The 9,355-nt window shown below is 35.4% G+C and overlaps 1 long non-coding RNA gene across 1 annotated transcript; it reads right to left on the reverse strand.

Annotated features, from left to right (window-relative positions):
* Positions 1-949: 949 nt before the first annotated feature.
* Positions 950-8,999, reverse strand: LOC107076877 (uncharacterized). The gene is made up of 3 exons (XR_001478005.2): positions 8,923-8,999; positions 5,433-5,503; positions 950-2,386 (listed from the first exon to the last, which is right to left on the reverse strand). It is a non-coding gene; the product is annotated as an uncharacterized lncRNA (long non-coding RNA).
* Between the last annotated feature and the right edge of the window lie 356 nt (positions 9,000-9,355).

Below are 9,355 nucleotides of genomic sequence, written 5' to 3' on the forward strand. Positions count from 1 at the left end.
TACTGAACAAATAAAAAGACATCCTTATCTCAATTTCAAAATAGTTTAGTTAAACCATTTTATTTTTAAAATGTGTTATATACTGTATGCCTTTCTCTGTGGGTCAAGCTTAATTTTGTGTGGAGCATTGATAAATAATGTTTGTGTGTGATGGAGCCAGTCTTTTCCTTGTACCATTTTAATTGTGCAATGAAGAAATGTTCACACCATGCTTGTTATCTGCATCTGGTAGCCACAGTACTGTGTGTTAATGGAACCTCCAGATAGCAAATCTCTTTGGTTCTTTGAAATGTCTCAAATTAAGTATTACTGGACAGCAGTTAGTGGCATTTGTTGCCAAATATAAAGCTATTTTCAAGCAAAAATGCTTAACTCATGCATTATAACAAAAAATTTAACTTTAAATGCATAAAGAATATTTGACATTTACATGAAACGAAAGGGGATATGCTTCCTTCTTATTCCTTCTGTGACTGACTGACAATAGTTTGTAGATTGGAACAGAATTATTAAACCTTAAGAAAGGAATGACACTCATTAGGGTAATCCATGTCTATTGTATACTTTTTCTGATGCTGACCACAACATTTTTCGGTTCCACCTTATTGATCATCTACCAATACATTCCAATGAGTATTGACGCTGGGCACAGACTGTGCAAAGACATTACTGAGAGGTTTAAATACAATGGATTAGTGCAATGCAGTATTTGGCTGAAGTTAGCCCCTGTAGCTACAAGATTTTCTCTAAATTGCCTAAATATACTACTGTATATTAAGTACTGCAATGGAGAATAATTTATTTTTTATTTTTTATGAGAGATAATAAATTGCTCGGCACCTGATCTGACCTAGATATCCATATAGCAGAAAATAGAATTAAATTGAATCCTCAGGGGAACAGAATTTTGTCTAGAATCAAGAAGCAGAAATATTAGATGTAAGGAAGATCAGAGCCAGGCACTTCTAATGAAGTTGCTCATAAGCAGTGAGAAATATACAGAAGGAGAAAACTAGAAAAAAACAAGGAAGAAGATGTGGAACACCTGTCAGAATATCAGACTTAGTGAAAATGAGACTTTTGTCTATAATCTATGCTCTTGACTTTAAAAAGATCAGTGTGTTAAAAGGATGCTAAGCAAACTGATTAAAAAGAGAATTATTACATTATAGGATTTTGGAGTACCAAGTTGGAGAATAGCTGGGGGCCTGGATTGTGTTTGGATCTTCCCAGCTGCACTGAGTTTAGCAGACAAAATTCTATTTTGGAACAAGGAAAATGATTATCTGCCCAATTGAGGTCGAAGTATAAGTTTTAAGGCAAATAAAAGAAAGATTATGCTATCATTATAATTTCTATGCATCTTGTTTGAGGTGTCAACTTGTACTATTGTTGTACTTGTACTTTTTGCCAATGTCCTGTGTTTTCAGGCTACTCCACTCCACACACATTCTACCTCTTTAGATTAATGTTAAAATCATAACCTTTGTGGAGATGTTTGCTTTTAAGGCACAAGTCATTGCTTTAATGTAATAAGTACTCAACTCTTTTAAATATGTTTTTAGACAATGACCTTGTATCAATAAAGAAGACCTTACATATTTCAAAGTTTTCTTATGACTTTTTTGACCATGGCACTACACAGCTGCATAAAATAAAATCTGTATAAGATGTAAATACATTTCATTCAGAAAAGTGCTTTAATCTAACTGATCGGTTTTGAACAAGAAATGAAGAAAAAAAAATACTTTTTCTCATCACTGTAAAAATGTTTCTTCTGTGAAATTATATTCTCTGATGCAGTAACTGGACATATGTTCTGTATAATAAAATGCATAGATGAGTCTTTTAGGCTGGAGGCTGAGAACTCAGAGATGCAAAAAATGTGACTCTCACTTGCCATGCCATGCACATGAAAACACATCACCTAGTAGCTCAGCCCCAACCAGCTGGAAAACTGAGAACAAACTCACCTTCCCCTCCTGATCTCTCCTGAGCCCAACACTCATCAACTAAGGAACCAAACAGTAGGGCTTGTGGTGACCTGTACTAAACAGGATTCTAAGTGGCTGCCTACTGCATGGGAATTGTGTTCTGTTCAAAGCGAGCAAACAAGTATATTGTACAAACCCCATTCCAGAGGCCTCCTTCAGCCGATTTAGAGATAGAGACAGGATAATGCTGTGCAGCCAAATTAGGTTTTGTGCGTGAAGGTGCAGACTAGAGGATTGCGTGTTGCTAGGGATATGGTGGCCTATCACAGTTGATCTTGACAGTGAAAATTGGTGCCTTAATTTCCCAGAGGTCTCCGTTGCTCTTGACTTAGGCCTCATTCTGGTTAATCACGCTGTCATTCCCCCTGCGGACTCTCTTTTGACATCTTCATCTGAATGGAGAAATTAAAGGATGCAGTGGTTACCACTAAAAATACTAAATGAATATAAGGACAGACTCAGACCACTGTGTTTTTTATACTAGATATGTATATTATCTTAGTCTTTTGATGGTAAACTGAACTCTCTTCTTGTATGTACTGTACAGTACATGTTGTAAGCTTAATATTTAAGCACATATAGAACTCTTTGTATTCTAGTTGCCAGAACTTATTTACTTTTAATAAAACAATGCAAAACTGCTTTCTGCTGGTATATACTACAATATAAATATATAATATAATAATACTGCTTCAGATCACATTTTTTCTACTAAACTATAGCACACAGCACATAAATGGCACTGTTTGGGTTAAGAATCAGAGGTGTTTTTATTATGTATTGAGGAGTAACTTGTGACGTATGCCTGCTGATCCACTACGTCATGTGACAATCTAAGGAACAATCAGTCTGACCTTTAACTTACTATGCCTGCTCTGTTAGTATGAGTAAATAGATTAAACCCAGTTTGCAAATAATCCCTTGTTTCTGCCACTAGGAGGGGAGCTGAAATCACTCTCATTCATTTCAATGAACATTGAATCTTAACAAAGACACATTGAGGCTTATATTACTGACTCACAGTTCAGCGTTGTAAAATACATATGTACTGTACAGTATAGATTTGTCTTGCTATTAAAAAAATGATAATTTCTTCAAATTGATGGCAAATAACCTGATTAATGTAAAAACATATATATGCTATCTTCACTGTGACTAATACACAGTGAAGTTTCTTTGACACTGCAAGAGGTCTTGCTTCATATTCATTTGGAGGATTAATACTGAAAGAGGTACAAAACTGAGATCTTAGTCACTTTAATTGCAGAGCATTTGACTACAATGAAAATAACAACAACAGAATCAAAACTCTCCTCATCAGCTGCAGATAAAGGTGGTCACAAATATGGCCAGAGGGTATATTTATAATATTTTGATCCTGAATGGAGGTGAATTTGTTGGCCTCCTGACAGAGCAAGGACTCAAAAGCACAGTCCTTCAGCTCTTCCTAAGTCAGGACCAAGCAGGCGGTGCGATGGACATTTACACAGAGCTCCCGGTCCACCTTCCTCACTGCCCTATTGATTGGCCTGTTTGATTTACAAAGAAAGTGGCACTTCAGGAGAAAAAAAAAGATAAATGACCATGACGGTTTTGCCCTGAGCCCTCCCTTTCTGCTAATGACTGAGGAAATGAAGAGTGTTTAGTGTCACATGGCTTGAGGTCAGTACTGAACACAACTATCGGTGGATAACAACAGTAATCAAGAAAACCTGCTCAGGGTAAAACAAGGGCTAAGCCATGCAGGGATCGTCTAGTAAGACTGTCATTTACCATAAAACTGCTGAGGTTTCCCAGACTACTCTTTCTCCCCATTACAGTGTTTCTGACTGGGATCGGTTGTTGCCCAAAATGGATGGTTTATTTTAAGATATTGATATTAAGATCTTGATTGAAGAGATTGAAACAGAAGTCATTGTAATAAATGCTTTTTTGAATTAATCTGTTGCTTTGTTTCTAAATATGGTACAAAGTTACCACACAAACCGCTGAAAGCAATAAAACAACAACATGCAATTGTTTATTGCAGAAATGACATGGAACAAAGTACACTCTGAACAAATTCAAAACACTTTGTGCTGAAAGGAAGTACAGAAATAAGAGACTGTTCATTTTTATGATTCATGAACATGAATTTATACAAAAGAATTGTCTAATTTCTTCAGCAAATGAAGTCTTATGGTTCAATGTAAAGAAAATTGAGTCTGTCTGTGGACATCTTTTTATCAAATTCAGCTCTTCAAGAATTTCTGAGGAGACATGATAATACCTGGGGTGAGATGCTTTTTATAGACTGTTTTTGGTACTGTAAGTGCTTGCAGTGAACAAGAGGCACAGTCACCAGTGACAAGGTGACAGTATTTTTCCAGGACATGATCTGTAGTGTGTCTTACAGGCAGTATTTTACAGTTTTCAGGTGTGAGCCAAACAAGAGTGTTGACCCTTAAAATGGCTTTATAAAATAGTCTAAAGTGAAATCCATAACACTAAAGCACCTCTGGTGGACAAAGGGTAGTTTCTGCACACTGTAACACCCTGTCAACTCTGCATATTTTCCACAGCAGCAAAGATCACATACTTGATGTCAGATAGATCTTTTATATTACAGATCTTTCATCTATAATATAAGAGGGGTTTTAAAAAGACCATTGCCTAATTTTTAAAAAGATCAGTTCACTCTTCATAACAGGTCAGTTTACATACCGAGGAAACCAAACAGCCCAATCAGATTTTTAATAGTTTTCTTTCCTTGATATTGTCATGGGCACAAAGACAAAAGAGGAATATGCCCCCGGAATAAGTGTTTAGATTTCCAGTTACAGTATATGAAGTTTAAAAAAGAAGATATTCCTTGGAACAAAGACTTTATAAAAAGAAAAGTCAGTAACTCAGTAGTCTATGTGTTCCCTAGTGGAAGAAAAATGTGTGTTCACATAAAAACATATTGTTTGTTCTGCTGAGATTTGAAACTCCTGTCTGCTTGCTTCAGAATTCAAGGACTGCTTCCAGCTAGCCATGTATTCCTGTGATCAATGTCGGTCGGGTGTACACAATTAGTTTTTCCAGTAAATCTCACATGTGAACTCCCTGGATTTCTGTCTACAGAGCTGCAGAGAATAGGTTATTTTTAACCACTGCAGATCTTACGACCCTGTGTATGCACTTTAAACTGTTTTATCTTTACTACCAATGGTTAGGGTCTCATTCTCCAGATTTTATGTTTCAAAACTGTATGAAACTGACATAATTTAAACAAAAGCAGTAGAATGTAATTTAAAAGTGCTGAACGGTTTCATACAGTGATGCATTTATGGATTGGCTTTCTCAAAAAAAAATCCAAACTTTTGTCTTTAAAAATTGACAAAATACTTTTACAAATGGAAAACAAAGACAAATAATAGATAAAATACAACAAATTTCAAGACAAGGAGCACTTACATAAGTAGTGTCACTTTGCATTCCGACGCTTTTCGCCTGTTCATCTGCTGCAAAACGTTTTTGATCATCAACTATACAAGGACAATATATTTCATTTCAGAGTTACAGTAATTTACACTGAGATTGACAGGTCTACATAACAAAACATATGCATACAATGAAGTGATGACTACTGTGAGTTGACATACATAACACATTTTTATTATTTAAAATAACTTGTATAGACTTCTAAAGAGTTTACAAGTTAAAGGGCACCACATAAAGCGATATTTCTCTTTTAAGAATCAATCACATGCAGAGAACTTCAAGAAAAAGAAACCTCCAGGTGTCTTCATTTGCTTACTCAGCACATTGTGACAGAATAAGTTCAAATTCAGACCAGACGCACTGCAATCACATGCAAAGGTTCACACAAACAAATCAATTCTTGGAGCTCTTTCATCTACAACCTTGAGAGCGCTTCTGTATGGATTTATGGGAGCACAGGTTCAGCCAATTAGTAAACTAACAGAAAAGTATCAGAACAGAATATAAACAGTTATGTACAAAAGCACAATGTGATTTTATGCAATAGCATTCTCAGATGCAGTCAGTCTCCATCAGTTTCTGTTGCCATCTGACTCATTATTTTGTATTCATCAATAAAAATAAAAAAAGGATTATTTAAGATTTTAATTAGATGGCTTTCGTTTCAAATCATGTTGGTCAAACTCATCCTAATTTAACTTTTTTTCCAATATTTTTATGCTTCAGGTTTCATCTATTTGAATAAGTAACATGAATAATAATCATGAAATCTGTAGAATGCTACATCAAATGAATCAATTAAGTAGTTTGCAATTTAGGTTCTTAGATGGTTTGAAAAAGGAAGGAAATATTGTTTCTCGACAGTTTATTTCAGCATCCTGAAGGTTTCAATATATTGTAATCAATTAAATAATTAAGATTATGTTAGTAGCATTTGCTGGAATGTCCACAATTATTAGTCTTCTCATCTCTTTGTGTTGTACTGCCTACATAGTTTTACTGGAATCCATTTTGAACTAGATACATATATTGTTTAGTCTTCAGTCTGGTACTGTATATTCTTACTGTAACAGCCATAAACGTATCAATAAAAACAACAAATTAAAAGAAAGCAAGTAAAGAAAAAAACAATTTTTGTGACTTTTTTCAATTTTTCTTAAATTTCCATTACATTAATAATGTAATGTTAGGGAACAAGGGTATCTTATTTTAAAATGATATGTGTGCTAGCACCAAAGATGGTTACCAAAACAGAAATTTGGGCACATCTTGAATTCTGTTTAACGTGCCTCCGCTGCTTGTTTTCAACACCACAGGCTATTATTACGTGTTTTGTAAGTGGTAGCCAGATTCTAAAGAGGTTGTTGTGAAATCAACCAACATTACCTCATTAAGTCAATAATTCATGGCCTCTTTTATCTAAAGTGGCAACCTCACACCATCAATCCACAAAACGGCCACTTCTCCCAAAGTGTATGTAATGATAATAATGGATTTTCCAACAGTACACTTTCAACACAAGGTCAGTACACACATGAAAAACAGACCCACTGTTCTGGCTTGGTTAAAGAAATACAATGTTTATTATCAGATCCAACTGAGAGAATTTCAGAACAGAAGCTCGCACCTTGTGTTAGTTTTTTTTGTGTGTATGCTTATTTTTGTGTATTTTGTCTCACTCAGCACTGTCCCTCTTTCTTTTGATACACACTAGAATGCATTCCTATCTTTGTGAGGGATGTCTGTTCTATTCTATGTACTCAGAGCATATCTCAAATGAAACACCACATGGAGTGAAAATAGACGCACAAATATTTTGCCACCCTTAGCTGTAAGAGAAAATTGATTTTTTTAGACGGGGTAGTTTCTCAGGTTTTGCTTTTACAATGACAATATTACATGCTCACACACACTTTTCATGAACAGAATGCTGTCTGTCTGTGTTTCACGAAGATTAGCATAAGAAACAGGAATTTGTTTTGGGACTACTTGTGATTAAAATATTGAGATGGTGGTATTAAGAAATATGGAGAAGATGATCTGTCCATCCAATGTAAGAAAGGTATACCTGGTAATGGTACAAATCTGGGCTACACTGTGACAGCATACCAGTACTGTACATCACAGAGCACACATACAGTACATTACACAAGCACATTATAGAAACACCAATTAACATGTGAAGTATAACAATGGCCATAGTGCAAGCAAACCTGAGCAAGAAGAGAAAACTCATGTGGACATGGGGAAACCCAACAGAGAAAGTGGTCTGTGTAGCAACAACACTAAACACCATGCCACCATACTGTCCTGGGAAAAAGAGTAACTGCACTTTAAAGATCTGTATCAGCACTCTTTCAAGGATACAAATTCAACAATTATATCCTTCATCCTGATCTCAGATTTCATCCATATTTTTTACTGAAGGATACTGTACAAGCATTTGTATGGAATGCAAACGTTAGATGCAAAAGTGTGCTGCATACCTCACTGACGTTGTTAAGACTATCCTGAATGAACTGAAACGAATTTAAATAATACTTTTAAAAGTAATATAAAGAACAAGGATTTTTCTGATAATGGCCTTGTTTAGAAACAATTATAACTGCACAAACCATGGTTAAAATTAGAAAATTTCACAGAAATGTACAATGCTTATAACTTTTATACATTAATAATCATTATGATAGTCATGACCATGTTTGTATCCTAGGTGATATAATAGAAAATCATAAGTAAAATATCTTTCACTGAAGAAAAAAATGATTGGAAATCTCCAGATACTTTTAATCTTTAAAAACAACTATCAACTGAATACATTCTATACTCTATATTCTATATTTTATTAGCAATGAGCCTATCCCTTTTTTAATGTGATAATTTCACGGAACCTTCATGTATAAAAAGCTAGTCAAAACTGTGGTATTATTTAAACACAGTGCGGTTTTATGTCAACGACATTTTATTCCTGGACTCTTAATCCTATGTTGAATAAACTGAATAGAGCTCAATAAACGGTATTAACAACACTAGCAATCCTCAGACAAAGGATGAGTGAAAGCTTTGCTTGCAAACCATAAATGCTGTTACCCTGTAATCTACTGTACAAGATGGACAGTCTCGAGAGAGCAGAAATAACTGAGATCAGAGCATCTGACACCTGGCAGAAGAGAAAAAAGTCACTTTACTTTCGTCGTACCTTAACTGCGTTTAAGGAGAAAGAATATAAACAACAACAGTGGTGAGGGGAGGCATGTTTTTTAAAAGCTAAAATTCGTACAGAACTTAACGTGCTCAGCTCTCAGTCTAACGCCTTTACTGACTCATGTTCTTCTCATGTCCTCTCAAGTAGCACTATAGACCACTTCCTGAGTTGTGAACCAGTAAAATGTGCCTTGCCCTCTGTGTAAGCCTTGAAGATTAGAGATCCTAATCTTTCAAAGATGCCTGTTGACAGACTTACCTGTTATGTTGCACACCGTGTCCGTTGGGGTTTACGACGCTGTTGCGCTGTTGGTATAGTGGGTGGGAAGGGGGGAGGTTACCGCTTTACGACACTTAGGTGTCTTACTGTTCAGTTAGGAGTTGGGCACAATAAAGAGCAGAGGTCTGCGAAACCTGTCCGCCTCGGTCCCTGTTTTTTTTGCGGTCAAACATTACTCTTCAATAAAATTGGTCAGACTGTGGAAAACAGCTGTGGATAATGCTAAATTAAAAGATGTTAATTTACAATTACTTTACCTGCATTCTGACTTTTTGCAGTGCATCATGTAGTTATTCCATACGGTATGTTTTACAATTCACAATAATATGTTCACGTAAAGATCAATAAAAACTGAATGCTGGCTTTGCATTGTTGTATTATGGGAATACATCATTTAAATACACAAAACACA

Source organism: Lepisosteus oculatus, chromosome 5 (genome assembly GCF_040954835.1).
Source record: "Lepisosteus oculatus isolate fLepOcu1 chromosome 5, fLepOcu1.hap2, whole genome shotgun sequence".
NCBI lineage: Eukaryota > Metazoa > Chordata > Actinopteri > Semionotiformes > Lepisosteidae > Lepisosteus > Lepisosteus oculatus.